Source organism: Salmo salar, chromosome ssa21, assembly GCF_905237065.1.
Source record: "Salmo salar chromosome ssa21, Ssal_v3.1, whole genome shotgun sequence".
In the NCBI taxonomy this organism is placed as follows: domain Eukaryota; kingdom Metazoa; phylum Chordata; class Actinopteri; order Salmoniformes; family Salmonidae; genus Salmo; species Salmo salar.
In genome coordinates, this window is record NC_059462.1 from 41,738,892 (window position 1) to 41,754,502 (window position 15,611).

Sequence of the window (15,611 nt, forward strand, 5' to 3'; positions counted from 1 at the left end):
TGGTTGAAAATACAATCTACATAGGACCATCTAATCAGCAAGTTTGCATGGACGGGAGTTTCGGCTTTCCATGGTGACATTACCATGCGTAAATTGGGTAAAAGACCAATAAAAAATGAGAGTTCCAAACCTCTCTGCCAAAAACAGCTAGTTTTCAGTTTTCCCCTCCACACTCAGAACACTCCCTGACAGTCCTAGCAAAATTCTTGCTTGAGAAAGTTTTTTGCCAATTTGAATGGAACTCAATCACAGTAAGGTACTTAATTGTTACCCAGAAATGATTTGATATTGATATAAAAATGGCTGCATTGGGCCTTTAACGGAACAAACATTATCGACATCGGGAGCTAGGGACCAGAGGTCAACCAAGAGGCAGCCCAAGGGTGTGATGTCACAGTGGAAATAATCCCTGTTCAAACACTGACTTGTTTTAGTAGCGGCCCTGTGTCAGTCAGTGTGTGTGTATGTGTGTGTGTGTGAGATGGGAAGGCTGGGTTCTTCAGACAAGAACAGCTGTAATTAAGTCCTAACGGCTGTGCTTCAACGCTGACTTTAAGCCAGTTGTTCCCACAAGGCCCCACAACGAGAGCATTCATATTAGGCAGTTGAAAAAAGCAAAAGACAACCAGCACAGAAGCAAAGAGATGGCAAGCCTCAATGTTACACAATTAGTCTACATCTGATGACCAAAGGCCTTGCAATTAAAAAAAAAAACGATCAACTTGGCAAATCTGAAATAAAGCAACTTAAAAGAGGCCCTGTTCGGGACAGAGGCACTAGCCTGGGGGGTTAGTCTGACCAGGAAGTCTAACAGCACTGCTGTTGAACTGAGCCCCACCACACCACAGCTGGTAGCTGGAGGTTAATGTCTGAGGTGGGAGTCTACTGCTGTAGGAGAGTACAGGAGGTTGAACTGATCTGCTCCAGGATCTGTTCCTACAGACCTCAACCCTGTGAGCTCTAGTAAAAAGCAGGCTGTCTTCTTTATGGAACAGAGTGACCTCTAAGGTTCTTTAGAATCTCCACCTGCAATACTCATCTATTTAGACCTGGGAAGTAAGGGGACACTTGGACATAGGCCTCAATTGCGTGAGACAGAACTTTCTCAGGCCCTTTCTAACAGAGAAAAAGCCAAGTCTGATCTTCCAAGAAAGCTCTCCTAATGCAATCCATGTGTTTTAGCCTAGTTCTCCCTGTCCTCTAATAGCAGGATAATTCCACTGAGATTAGGTATTAGAAGAGCCTTACCTCATTTGGCTTATAATAAACTTTACAGACGGGACAACAGGGGGCAAACTAACCAGTCTGAACATTACAGCAGAACAACAGCACTGCACTGCTAGCACACAGAGTGGTGCCTCATCTATAGAACACCTATTAGGGTTATTTTGTTAAAGTTGTTCTAGAATCTATAGAAGGATTCCATTCTGTTGTGGGTTGGTAGAGATGTATGCAGACTGACAGACAGGGCCCAGAGAATGTAGGCCGCCTAACTCATTTAATTTGTGCTGTCTATTGGAGTAGGATACTTTGTTTTAAGGGCATACATCTCAATCATGGGTAATGAGTTCCAGCTTGAAGTGCCCCTCGGAAAGATGTGCCTAAAAGCAATAAAAAGACAAAGCCTAAAATTCGCTTTTCAAAATGAAAGAGGACAGTCGGTAAAGCCCTTTCAATTTGATCATAAACATATACAGTGCCTTCAGAAAGTATTCATACCCCTTGACTTATTCCATATTTGATGTGTTACAGCCTGAATTCAAAATGGATAAAATCATTTTTTTCTTACCCATCTCCACACAATACCCCATAATGACAAAGTGAAAACATGTTTTTAGAAATTGTAGCAAATGTATTGAAAATGAAACACACATTTGGCAGCGATTACAGCTGTGAGTCTTTCTGGGTAAGTCTTCAAGAGATTTCCACAACTGCATTGTGCAAAATGTTCCCATTATTCTTGTCAAAATTCTTCAAGCTCTGTCAAATTAGTTGTTGATCATTGTTAGACAACCATATTCAGGTCTGGCCACAGATTTTCAAGTAGATTTAAGTCAAAACTGTAACTCAGCCACTCGAGAACATTCACTGACTTCTTGGTAAGCAACTCCAGTGTAGATGTGGCCTTTTGTTTAAGGTTATTGTACTGCTGAAAGTTGAATTAATCTCCCAGTATCTGGTGGACAGCAGACAACCGGGCTTTCCTCTAGGATTTTTCCTATGCTTAGTTTCATTTTGTTTTTTTTTTTCTTTATCCTGAAAAACTCCCCAGTTCTTAACGATTAAAAGCATACCCATAACTTGATGCAGCCACCACTATGCTTCAAAATTACTCAGTAATGTGTTGTATTGGATTTGCCCCAAACATAACACTTTGTATTCAGGACAAAAAGTGAATTGCTTTGCAACATTTTTTACAGTATTACCTTAGTGCCTTGTTGCAAACAGACCGAATGTTTTGAAATATTTGTATTCTGTATAGGCTTCCTTCGTTTTACTCTGTCAATTAGGTTAGTATTGCGGAGTAACTACAATGTTGTTGATCCATCCTCAGTTTTCTCCTATCACAGCCAATAAACTCGTTAACTGTTTTAAAGTCACCATTGGCCTCATGGTGAAATCCCTGATCGGTTTTATTCCTCTCCGGCAACTGAGTTAGAAAGGACGCCTGTATCTTTGTAGTGACTGGGTGTATTGATACACCATCCAAAGTGTAATTAATAACTTCACCATGCTCAAAGGGATATTCAATGTCTGCTTAGTTGATTGTTTTACCCATTTACCAATAGGTACCCTTCTTTGCGAGGCATTGGAAAACCTCCCTGATCTTTGTGGTTGAATATGTGTTTGAAAATCACTACTCAACTGAGGGACTTTACAGATAATTGTGTGGGGTGCAGAGATAAGGTAGTAATTTAAAAATCATGTTAAACACTATTATTGCACACAGAGCGAATGCAACTTAAGTGACTTGTTAAGCACATTTTTACTCCTGAATGTATTTAGGCTTGCCATAACAAAGGGGTTGAATACATAAGACATTTCAGCTTTACATTTTTAATGAATTTGTTATATAAAAAAACAACAACATAATTCCACTTTGAAATGATGGGGTATTGTATGTAAACCAGTGACACAGAATCTCAATTTAGTCCATTTTAAATTCAGGCTGTAACACAACAATATGGAAAAAGTCAAGGGGGTGAATAATTTCTGAAGGCACTGTATGATGTGTGTAAGAAGTTTCTAGTAAGTGGAACTTGCTTTTCTTTATTCATATTTGCCCCAAATTGCCCTGGGTGAGTAGTAACTGAAGACATTTACACCAGGGCCTGTTTAAAGGGCGTGTACTGTTGTTAATAAGGACCATATTTTAAGAGGTGGAATAGTTGAGTCTGGTCAAATTAAATTGTTCCTATGGTTTACGGTCACATCGCCGCGCTCAATGACTGTTGGTCACTGGTGGTGGCCAGTAGCAGAACCATGATGGGTGTGTGTGTTTTTGTTTTACTATCCTTGTGGGTACCATAAGTCCTCACAAGGATAGTAAAACATGGAACATTTTCCCGGTCCCACGTGAAAAAATGCTATTTTGGGCTCAGGGGTTAGGTTTAGGGTTACAGTTAGTATTAAGGTTGGGGTTAGAGGTTAAAGTTAGGTTTGGAGTTAGGGTTAGGTATAGTTTTAGGGTTAGGGGTTAGGCTTACGGTTGATTGGGGTAATGGTTAGGTTAAGGGTTAGATTTAGATTTAGGATTAGGGAAAATAGGATTTTGGATGGGAATCAATTATTTGGTTCCCACAAGGATAGCAATACAAAACTGTGTGTGTGTGTGCACACAATCATGAGGTATGGGTGCCTCCTGAGTCTGGAGGCTGAGGCCTGGGAACATGTCCATAGGAGAGAGCACTGCACCTCTGGAAAGTTCATAGGTAGAGACTGAATCTCCCTTTATAGTGCACTACTTTTGACCTGGACCCAGGTCTATGGTAGAAACGTAGCGCACTTTAAAGGGAATAGTGTACCATTTAGGACACAGACAGATTACAGTAGATTAATCTTGGAGGTAATGCTCACTTGACTGTCTACCTGGCACACTGCTGTCTCAATGTTACGGCTTCTACGGTAAGAGGCAAGTCCTGACGCGCTGCCATCACAGCTGTTTCTTCCATCGCTCTCTGCTCTGCTGCTCATTATTAAATGTGTGTGTGTGGTTCCCAGAACGTCTAGATGAGGATCAGTAGAGCTGGTTTAATGTTGTGTAATCCTGTATTTAATGCCCCAGTCAGGGATATCAAGTACTTCATCTGATAGCATCAGGATCTTTGATACCATTTGAGGACTTCCTTGAGGACTTCAGCACTGGTTGACTCATGCTCACAGACTAACTCTTGTCCCTTTGTGACCATTTACTGTACATCATAGGACCAGCTAGCTACAGAATGTAGATAGAGAGGAACATTAATCCTCTACCTCACAATGTACTTGGGTACTGTAGGTACAGTACCAGTCCCTTTATTTTTACTATTTTCTACATTGTAGAATAATAGTAAAGACATCAAAACTATAAAATCACACATATGGAATCATGTAGTAAGCAAAAAAGTGTTACACTACTCAAAGTATATTTTATATTTGAGATTCTTCAAAGTAGCCAGCCACCCTTTGCCAAAAGTGTGCAAAGCTGTCAACAAGGCATTCTCCCAACCAGCTTCATGAGGTAGTCACCTGGAATGCATTTCAATTAACAGGTGTGCCCTGTTAAAAGTTAATTTGTGGAATTTTTATCCTTCTTAATGCGTTTGAGCCAATCAGTTGTGTTGTGACAAGGTAGGGGTGGTATACAGAAGATAGCCCCATTTGATAAAAGACCAAGTATTTTACCAAATGGCAAGAACAGTTCAAATATGCAAAGAGAAATGACAGTCCATCATTACTTTAAGACATGAAGGTCAGTCAACCTGGAAAATGTCAAAAACTTTTAACGATTCTTCAAGTGCAGTCGCAAAAACCATCAAGCGCTATGATGAAACTGGCTCTCATGAGGACCGCCACAGGAAAGGAAGAGCCAGAGTTACCTGTGCTGGAGAGGATAAGTTCATTAGAGTAACCAGCCTCAGAAATTGCAGCCCAATTAAATGCTTTACAGAGTTCAAGTTTTATTTATTTTATTTCACCTTTATTTAACCAGGTAGGCAAGTTGATAACAAGTTCCCATTTACAATTGCGACCTGGCCAAGATAAAGCAAGCAGTTTGACACATACAACAACACAGAGTTACACATGGAGTAAAACAAACATACAGTCAATAATATAGTAGAAAAATAAGTCTATACACAAAGTCAGCAAATGAGGTGAGATAAGGGAGGTAAAGGCAAAAAAGGCCATGCTGGCAAAGTAAATACAATATAGCAAGTAAAACACTGGAATGGTAGATTTGCAGTGGAAGATAGTGCAAAGTAGAAATAGAAATAATGGGGTGCAAAGGAGCAAAATAAATAAATAAATAAATAAATACAGTAGGGGAAGAGGTAGTTGTTTGGGCTAAATTATAGATGGGCAATGTACAGGTGCAGTAATCTGTGAGCTGCTCTGACAGCTGGTGCTTAAAGCTAGTGAGGGAGATAAGTGTTTCCAGTTTCAGAGATTTTTGTAGTTCGTTCCAGTCATTGGCAGCAGAGAACTGGAAGGAGAGGCAGCCAAAGGAGGAATTGGCTTTGGGGGTGACCAGAGAGATATACCTGCTGGAGCGTGTGCTACAGGTGGGTGCTGCTATGGTGACCAGCGAGCTGAGATAAGGGGGAACTTTACCTAGCAGGGTCTTGTAGATGACCTGGAGCCAGTGGGTTTGGCGACGAGTATGAAGCGAGGGCCAGCCATAAAGGGGCGTACAGGTCGCAGTGGTGGGTAGTATATGGGGCTTTGGTGACAAAACGGATGGCACTGTGATAGACTGCATCCAATTTATTGAGTAGGGTATTGGAGGCTATTTTGTAAATGACATCGCCGAAGTCGAGAATCGGTAGGATGGTCAGTTTTACGAGGGTATGTTTGGCAGCATGAGTGAAGGATGCTTTGTTGCGAAATAGGAAGCCAATTCTAGATTTAACTTTGGACTGGAGATGTTTGATGTGAGTCTGGAAGGAGAGTTTACAGTCTAACCAGACACCTAGGTATTTGTAATTGTCCACATATTCTAAGTCAAAACCATCCAGAGTAATGATGCTGGACGGGCGGGTAGGTGCAGGCAGCGATCAGTTTAAGAGCATGCATTTCATTTTAAGAGCAGTTGGAGGCCACGGAAGGAGAGTTGTATGGCATTGAAGCTCGTCTGGAGGGTAGTTAACACAGTGTCCAAAGAAGGGCGAGAAGTATACAGAATGGTGCCGTCTGCGTAGAGGTGGATCAGAGAATCACCAGCAGCAAGAGCGACATCATTGATGTATACAGAGAAAAGAGTCGGCCCAAGAATTGAACCCTGTGGCACCCCCATAGAGACTGCCTGAGGCCCGGACAACAGGCCCTCCGATTTAACATACTAAAACCTATCAGAGAAATTGTTGGTGAACCAGGCGAGGCAATCATTTGAGAAACCAAGGCTGTTGAGTCTGCCGATGAGGATGTGGTGATTGACAGAGTCGAAAGCCTTGGCCAGGTCAATGAATATGGCTGCACAGTATTGTTTCTTATCGATGGCGGTTAAGATATCGTTTAGGACCTTGAGCATGGCTGAGGTGCACCCATGACCAGCTCTGAAACCAGATTGCATAGCGGAGAAGGTGCGGTGGGATTCGAAATGGTCGGTAATCTGTTTGTTGACTTGGCTTTCGAAGACTTTAGAGAGGCAGGGTAGGATAGCTATAGGTCTGTAGCAGTTTGGGTCAAGAGTGTCCCCCCCTTTGAAGAGGGGGATGACTGCAGCTGCTTTCCAATCTTTGGGAATCTCAGATGACACAAAAGAGAGGTTGAACAGGCTAGTAATAGGGGTTGCAACAATTTCGGCAGATAATTTTAGAAAGAAAGGGTCCAGATTGTCTAGCCCGGCTGATTTGTTGGGGTCCAGATTTTGCAGCTCTTTCAGAACATCAGCTGACTGGATTTGGGAGAAGGAGAAATGGGGAAGGCTTGGGCGAGTTGCTGTGGGGGTGCAGTACTGTTGACCAGGGTAGGGGTAGCCAGGTGGAAAGCATGGCCAGCCGTAGAAAAATGCTTATTGAAATTCTCAATTATAGTGGATTTATCGGTGGTGACAGAGTTTCCTATCCTCAGTGCAGTGGGCAGCTGGGAGGAGGAGCTCTTATTCTCCAAGGACTTTACAGTGTCCCAGAACTATTTTGAGTTTGTGTTGCAGGAAGCAAATTTTTACTTGAAAAAGCTAGCCTTGGCTTTTCTAACTGCCTGTGTATATTGGTTTCTAACTTCCCTGAAAAGTTGCATATCACGGAGGCTGTTCGATGCTAATGCAGAACGCCTCAGGATGTTTTTGTGTTGGTTAAGGGCAGTCAGGTCTGGAGAGAACCAAGGGCTATACCTGTTCCTGGTTCTACATTTCTTGAATGGGGCATGCTTATTTAAGATGGTGAGGAAGGCATTTTTTTTAAATAACCAGGCATCCTCTACTGAAGAGATGAGGTCAATATCCTTCCAGGATACCCGGGCCAGGTCGATTAGAAACGCCTGCTCGCTGAAGTGTTTCAGGGAGCGTTTGACAGTGATGAGTGGAGGTCGTTTGACTGCTGACCCATTACGGATGCAGGCAATGAGGCAGTGATCGCTGAGATCTTGGTTGAAAACAGCAGAGGTGTATTTAGAGGGCAAGTTGGTTAGCATGATATCTATGACAGTAACAGACACATCTCAACATCAACTTTTCAGAGGAGACTGCGTGAATCAGGTCTTCATGGTCGAATTGCTGCAAAGAAACCACTACTAAAGGACACCAATAAGAAGAAGAGACTTGCTTGGGCCAAGAAACACGAGCAATGGACATTAGACGGGTAGAAATCTGCCCTTTGGTCTGATGAGTCCAAATTTGAGATTTTTGGTTCCAACTGCCATGTCTTTGTGAGACGCAGAGTACGTGAACGGATGATCTCTGCATATGTGGTTCCCACCGTGAAGCATGGAGGAGGTGGAGCGATGGTGCTTTGCTGGTGACACTGTCTGTGATTTATTTTGAATTCAAGGCACACTTAACCAGCATGGCTACCACAGCATTCTGCAGCTATACGCCATCCCACCTGGTTTGCGCTTAGTGAGACTATCATTTGTTTTTCAACAGGACAATGACCCAACACACCTCCAGGATGTGTAAGGGCTATTTGACCAAGGAGAGTGATGGAGTGCTGCATCAGATGACCTGGCCTCCACAATCATCCGACCTCAACCCAATTGAGATGGTTTAGGATGAGTTGGACCGCAGAGTTAAGAAAATACAGCCATCAGGTTTTCAGCATATGTGGGAACTGAAGACTTTTGGGAAAGCATTCCAGGTGAAGCTGGTTGAGAGAACGCCAGGAGTGTGCAAAGCTGTCATCAAGGAAAAGGGTGGCTACTTTGAAGAATCTAAAATCTAAATATATCTTTTTTTGTTTAACACCCTTTTGGTTACTACATGATTCCATATGTATTATTTCATAGTTTTGATGTCTTCACTATTATTCTACACTGTAGAAAATAGTACAAATAAAGAAAAACCCTTGAATGAGTAGGTGTATCCAAACTTTTGACTAGTACTGTATATTATTTTGTTGATAGACACATGTAACATAAATGGTATGGTAGTGTTTGTCAACAGACTGTGGGATGTGACCACTAACAAGGAACTTTTCTTTTTCTGTCACTGATAATTTCGACAAATCACGATTTCATAGGTGTTCGCACCTTTACTAGGCTTGGACGGTTTCCAGATTGTCATACCTTCATACCGACCTTGTGCCATCCTGGGATATTCGGTAATACCGGCACTCAAATCAAGGGCCAATATTTTCAAACCCCGCTGAGCCTCTAATCCGAAGGGAAGCAATGCTAACAAAATTATGTAAAATCCCATATCCCAAATTATATGCTAATGAGCGCATTGCGAACATTTTATACAGTCTCTGACCAAAACTATTTGTAGGAGAGACATCCCAGCTCATACAGTTACACAAGTGACTAAAAGCTGCTACTCGCAGTTTGCTACATGCACAAAACAAATAAATATTAGACAGCAAGGCTCTTGGTCCAGGAGGGGATTCTTTGCTGTTACCAAGCAAAGCATTATTGAAAAACCTCCCGTGGCTATTTCCAAATACCCCAAATCATTTTGAATCCCTTTTAGTTCCACATAGAACCTCTGGTTCCAAACAGAACTATTCAAAGGGTGCTATTTGTAACCAAAAAGGGTTTTATCTGACCCGAAAGGGTTCCACCTGGAACCTTTTTAAGGAGGGTTCTCCTACAGGGACAAATGGCTCTACATAGCTTTTTTCCCCTGAGAGTGTACCGCCCTGCTTCCGCTTCTCATTCTAGTATCTTTTCTAACACAACTCCCCCCAGAATTTAATCGAGCATCTGACGCAATTAAGTAAGATTTTAGTTCTCGGTCTCCGAGATTACTATAGGTATAACATCAGGTGCTACAATACTATGGGTCATTTTCTGGATTTCTGGACAAAAATCCCCACTTACAATGGATATTGGAGATTCTCCATTGGGCATGGGTCACCAACAGACATGCATTGAAAAGCATAGTGTAGTGTGGGGTTACTGGGGTAGAAATAAAGAATAGAAACACCCAACTGTACGTAACAACTAGCACACATTCTAAAATCATCAATAAATTCTTCTCACATCCTGAACCAGATGCATGTTTGGCGTAATGCATAGGTACTGCTCTGGTGCTGTTAATCATCTTAGTATTATGTCTCAAGTGGCACCCAATTCCCTATTTAGTGCACCACTTTTGACCAGAGACCATGGGGCTCTGGTCAGAAGTAGTGCACTATACAGGGAATAGGGTGCCATTTGGGACTTCAGCAATAGTCTTGTGTTGTTGTTATTCATCAGCATTATATATATATTTTTCCCCTAACTAATGACCTGGTCATCCTGACACCAGGCCAGTATAATGTGGCTGAGAAATCGGACATAGCCCCAGATAAACAGAGCCATAGTGAGGGGAGCGCCGACCCACTTCATCTCAGGCGGACAAGCTTGGCACGCTGCAGCAGCTATCCGCAGTCATTTTTTCTCCTTCTATCCCAGCTCTGCATGCTCTCTCTCCCCGGCAGGATGCAGGTCAGTGAGTTCATTAACTTAATGCACACCTCGCATCAATGCCCTCTCTGACTGAGCGCCACGGAGAGAGAAGGGCAGAAAAGTACCAACCAACGTGTTGTCTATCCCTTTCACAGCCAAAGCCCAGCAACAACCTCTCATGACAGAGAAGGGACAGGCATGAAAGGATCAACTAACATCTAGCAGCCTATCCCTTTCACAGCCAAAGGCCAGCTCAGCTTAGTTCAGTCCAGGGCCCTAGGGCAAGGCAAAGCAACCAAATCACACATGGGGGAGTGCAGATCCACCCACAGAGAGGGAGAGAGAGAGGGAGAGACAACAAGAGAGTAATTAAAACATAAGTAAAGTGGCAGGTTGGGCTGAGAGGAGAGTGTTGCTCCCCTCATTGCTGGGGTTTAATAGCACTGAAAATATAGGGCTGGAATATAGGATATTACATACACAAAAGTATGTGGACACCTGCTCGTCGAACATTTCATTCCAAAATCATGGGCATTAATATGGAGTTAGTGCCCCCTTTGCTGCTATAACAGCCTCCACTCTTCTGAGAAAGCTTTCCACTAGATGTTGGAACATTGCAGCGGGGATTTGCTTCCATTCAGCCACAAGACCATTAGTGAGTTCGGGCACTGATGTTGGGCGATTAGGCCTGGCTTGCAGTCAGCGTTCCAATTCATCCCAAAGGTGTTCGATGGGGTTGAGGTCAGGATTCTCTGTAGGCCAGTCAAGTTCTTCCACACCGATCCCGACAAACCATTTCCGTATGCACCTTGCTTTGTGCACGGGGGCATTGTCAGGCTGAAACAGGAACGGGGCTTCCCCAAACTGTTGCCACAAAGAATGGAAGCACAGAATTGTCTAGAATGCCATTGTATGCTGTAGCGTTAAGATTTCCCTTTGCAGGATCTAAGGAGCCTAGCCGAAACCATGAAAAACAGTCCCAGACCATTATTCCTCCTCCTTTACAGTTGGCACTATGCAATGGGGTAGGTAGCGTTGGACTGCCAGAGGGTGAAGCATGTTTCATCACTCCAGAGAACGTGTTTGCACTGCTCCAGAGCCCAGTGGCGGCGAGCTTTACACCACAATGCTTGGCATTGCGCATGATCTTAGGCTTGTGTGCGGCTGCTCGGCCACGGAAACCCATTTCCTGAAGCTCCCCACAAACGGTTCTTGTCCTGACGTGGCTTTCTGAGCCAGTTTGGAACTCAGTAGTTAGTGTTGCAACCGAGGACATATGATTATAATGTGCTACGAGCTCCAGCACTCGGCGGTCCCTATGACGCTGCCACGTTCAAAGTCACTGAGCTCTTCAGTAAGGCCATTCTACTGTCAATGCATGACTGTGTGCTCGATTTTATACACCTGTCAGCAACAGGTGAGGCTGAAATAGCCGAATCCACTAATTTGAAGGGGTGTCTACATACTTTTGATCATGTAGTGTAGGATGAAGTATATGGTTTGAATGCGTTGAGTATTAGGTTGGCTGATTTCTAAGAAATGTTAGAGAGGCTGGTAAGTGTGGGGTAGAGAATGGTCGATGCAAGAGAGAGAGCCTATCGATGTCTAAGTTTGAAAGAGTGGAGAGATTCTGCTTTAAAACAAATATTAGAAACATTTTGCAGGCCGTTTCTGGACCAACGGCTGTGCTTTTCCAAATATTTACTGTCTGCTGCCTGAGTGTCCATACTCCTGCTTGACACTGCTCTGGTGTATATCTCATGACACAGAGGGAAAGAAAGAGAAAGGGCGAGAGAGAGGAGGGGAAAAAGAGAGATGTCTAAGAGAGAGAGAGAGAGAGAGAGAGTGGGGGATTAAGAGAGAGAGAGAGAGAGAGAGAGAAAGAATGAGAAATCATAAATGGGAGGGCAGCAGTGATTCAATCGATTGTGCTCAGCTGACTTTTCTGTCAGAAGACCCAGATCAGTTAACAGCTGCTTTAGAACTGGTGTGAGCCTAGTTGACAGCATCAACTTTAGCCCTCTCTGGTGCATTTCAATCTGTTTCTCATTTATGGACCTAAATATTATTTTAATGAAAACATTACAGCTAAAAATAATAACGTGTCACTGAAATGTTAAGCCGTCCATTAAATATGTAATCTGCAGTAGTGGGAAACAGTGCCACTGGCCTCACCACCACCACTGTTATTGAGGAGCGTTGCGCAGCATGGTACATACAAATAAATACAGAATATAATAATAAATAAGGTACATTTGGTGCTCTTCTATCATTCATGCAATGATGTCCGAGGGGAAAAAACTGTGTTTGTTGTTTGCAGTAACTTCCTTGTTGTTGTAATATCGCAAACGGACGTAGCTGTTTCACCAATAAGGATTCTAGCTTTTAAAAGGGTAGAAAGAAATCAAACATCATCTGTTGGCCCAGCGTTGTCCAGGTTAGGGTTTGGCAGGGGAAGGCCGTCATTGTAAATTAGAATTTGTTCTTAACGGACTTGGTCGTTTACCAAATAGGGCAATCTTCTGTATAACGCCCCTATCTTGTCACAACACAACTGATTGGCTCAAACGCATAAGGAAATAAATTCCACAAATGAACTTTTAACAAGGCACACCTGAAATCAAGTTAAGTTGAAATATGCTTCATATGAAATGTATTATTCATGTCCATTTTGCTCATTGCTCATCATTGCTCATCATTGCTCTAGTGTCTCATACCCCAATCCGTTGCCAGCAACACTGTTCAGCAATATTGCCCTCCAAAAATGTTAGAGTATCATCAGCTTTAAGACCTACCCTGTAGAAAGCCTGCTCTGTAGAGTCGCATCTTTGGCTATGCCGGATTAAGTGATATGACATGCTATTCTATAAAATCATTTCTCTGTAATTAATATTACCTGATTAAGCTAATCAGGTAAATGTAATTAACTAGAAAGTCAGGGCACCACGAAATAATGTTTATAGAGCTGTTATCTTCTGAATAAACTCTTAAAGCCCTAGTGATCTTTTACATCAGTAGCAGTCAATATTTAATCGTCACCTTATTTAGTCTCATCTGAAAGTTGCACATTCTTGGTTATCTTCACAAACCCTGGTTAACAAGTTGAATCAGCAATACAAAATTTGGTTTAATTATTTATTTACTAAATACCTAAATAATCACACAGAATTACATCCACACAGAATGGATCATACATTGATTACAAATTATGTCATAAAGGAAAAAGTCCCTCGGTTGGAACATACATGACGGCTGGTTACACAAAGAAAGGGGGTTGGGTTTTGAATGAAAGAGCGGGAAGACTGAGGAACAAAAAGATTTTGTGTCTCTATCGGGCCGTAGGCAGCTACTCTATCGTAAATACAGAATCTTATACATTCTAAATAACCGCCCATTTGGAAAAGGAAAATGCAATAAATATTTACTCTGAGCTGCGCTTCGATCGGTTGGTCGTAGATGGAAGGCCGGGTTGTCCTTTGAAGAATATCTGGTGGTAAAACGGTTACTTGGTATTACCGTCATCGTGTGGTAGAACAGGTACTCTGTCCGTCCTCTCCTAGCCCACGTCTACAGTTGCTGCGCTAACGCAACGGCTAGGAGGTATCACTTCTTTAGTGAATAAGAGTTCAAAGTTCATACCAAGTTGCCATACTTTAAGCTCATGCTATATTCTGGCTGGTATAGTCGAAATACATTCTTCCGGCGTGTAGGTCGTCACCTTCACGTTGAGATTCGATGCTAATTTCGTTAGGTTCCTGTCGTTCAACCAGAGCTCACGCTGAGGTTGGCTTAGTTCTGTAGGTGACCTTGTCCTTTTTAACGCAGGGACCGCAAGTCCTCACATCCTTGGAACAGGAAGTTGAATTTTCGTCAACGGGTTTATATAGTGGTGAAAGAAGGGCGTCTTTCATAGTTTACAACCAAAGTCTGTTCACTTGGGCGGGGCCTCTGAGTGAGCAGAGTTTCTCTATGACAAACCGTTCTCTCATTTAAGAAGCTAAAATTACATTTAATCTTTTCACAAATAGTTTCATATTTAAACATTTAAATTGCACAACAATTCCATGTGAATCTGATAACTAGAATGTGTCGACTTTCCAAGACACAGTTTATGCCATCTTGTCATTAGTAATAATGTCTCAGACGCCAACTGATCTGACATCATATTCATTAAGGACCAATGGATATTTTCAACTGGTTGGATTACCGAAATAGAGTTCCGTTTCCCACCTTTTGATGTTCCCAGGCTCTCTATGTTAACAAAGGGATTTTCAATAGTCACATCGGGAGAGTAGAAAGAGGAAAAAGGGGAAAGGTATTTATGGGGGTCATAAACCTCCCCCAACAGGCCAACGTCATGACAGTAGGATGACCCTAAAGAACTTAGTAACTCCAATTATAACCATGAGTGAAAGTAGATGTAATGTCTTCCTGGTACGGGGACCTCCTATGTGTACACATGTTCTTTGTTATGGGCCTAAACATAGAATGACATATAGAATCTCTATTAATTTAATAGGATCTCTATGGGCCTAATCATAGAATGACATATAGAATCTATATTAATTTAATAGGATCTCTATGGGCCTAATAGTAAAGATTTGTCGTGTAACTTTTAAAATGTATTAGCCTACCTTATAATGTGGCAAAAAACACAACCAGTCATAATGTTTTCATCTGATGGCCATTTTGAAGTAAATGTTTGGCAATGTAGGCTACGTTACTCAGGAACAGCGGAAAGACAGATGTTGCAGGAATAAAAGTATAGCCCCATTTAGATATTTTTTCTGCTTATATTTTACAACATTTGGTAGGCTATTCATTAGTCAATTGTCTATAATTAGATACATGCAGCTTCTCGTCATAGCTTGATGCTTGTCTAAAATACTAAAAGCCTTGCTCACCAGAATAATATAAAAAATTGACATCGGTAAAGTTTTCTTTCATTTCTGCTTCTCTCACAGAGCGAGGACGTTTAGGGACCAGGCAGTTCGACCAGTTTGAAGAAAATGAAAAGCTGTGAAAAAGATAGAACATGTTTTTGATAGTATTTCAGTTCATCTTGGATGCATATGTTATGTGGTTAAAAATGAAATACTGTCAGCTGTTATGTTGCTGAAAGAAATTGCACGTTTAGGCTACACAACATATCCCTAAGAGCGCATTCGCATTCTCTCAAACGGCTGAAAGAAAGAAATCATATTTGTACACTCCTGTTTCTGAGAAATTAACATTTGGTCTATCATTTTACTGTGAGGAACACGTCATTCTGCAGTAGTTAACATTATAATAGGCTATATGTGAGACCCACATTCAGTGTCCAACTTGTAGGCTACTCCACTCTAAAATAATGCCGGCACCAATACAGT

General features: G+C 42.1%; 1 protein-coding gene across 3 annotated transcripts in view; it reads right to left on the reverse strand.

Moving 5' to 3' along the window:
- LOC106582337 (integrin beta-5) overlaps nt 1-15,611 on the reverse strand; it is a 100,720-nt gene that overhangs the window by 21,532 nt on the left and 63,577 nt on the right. The gene's annotated exons all lie outside the window — the stretch shown is intronic.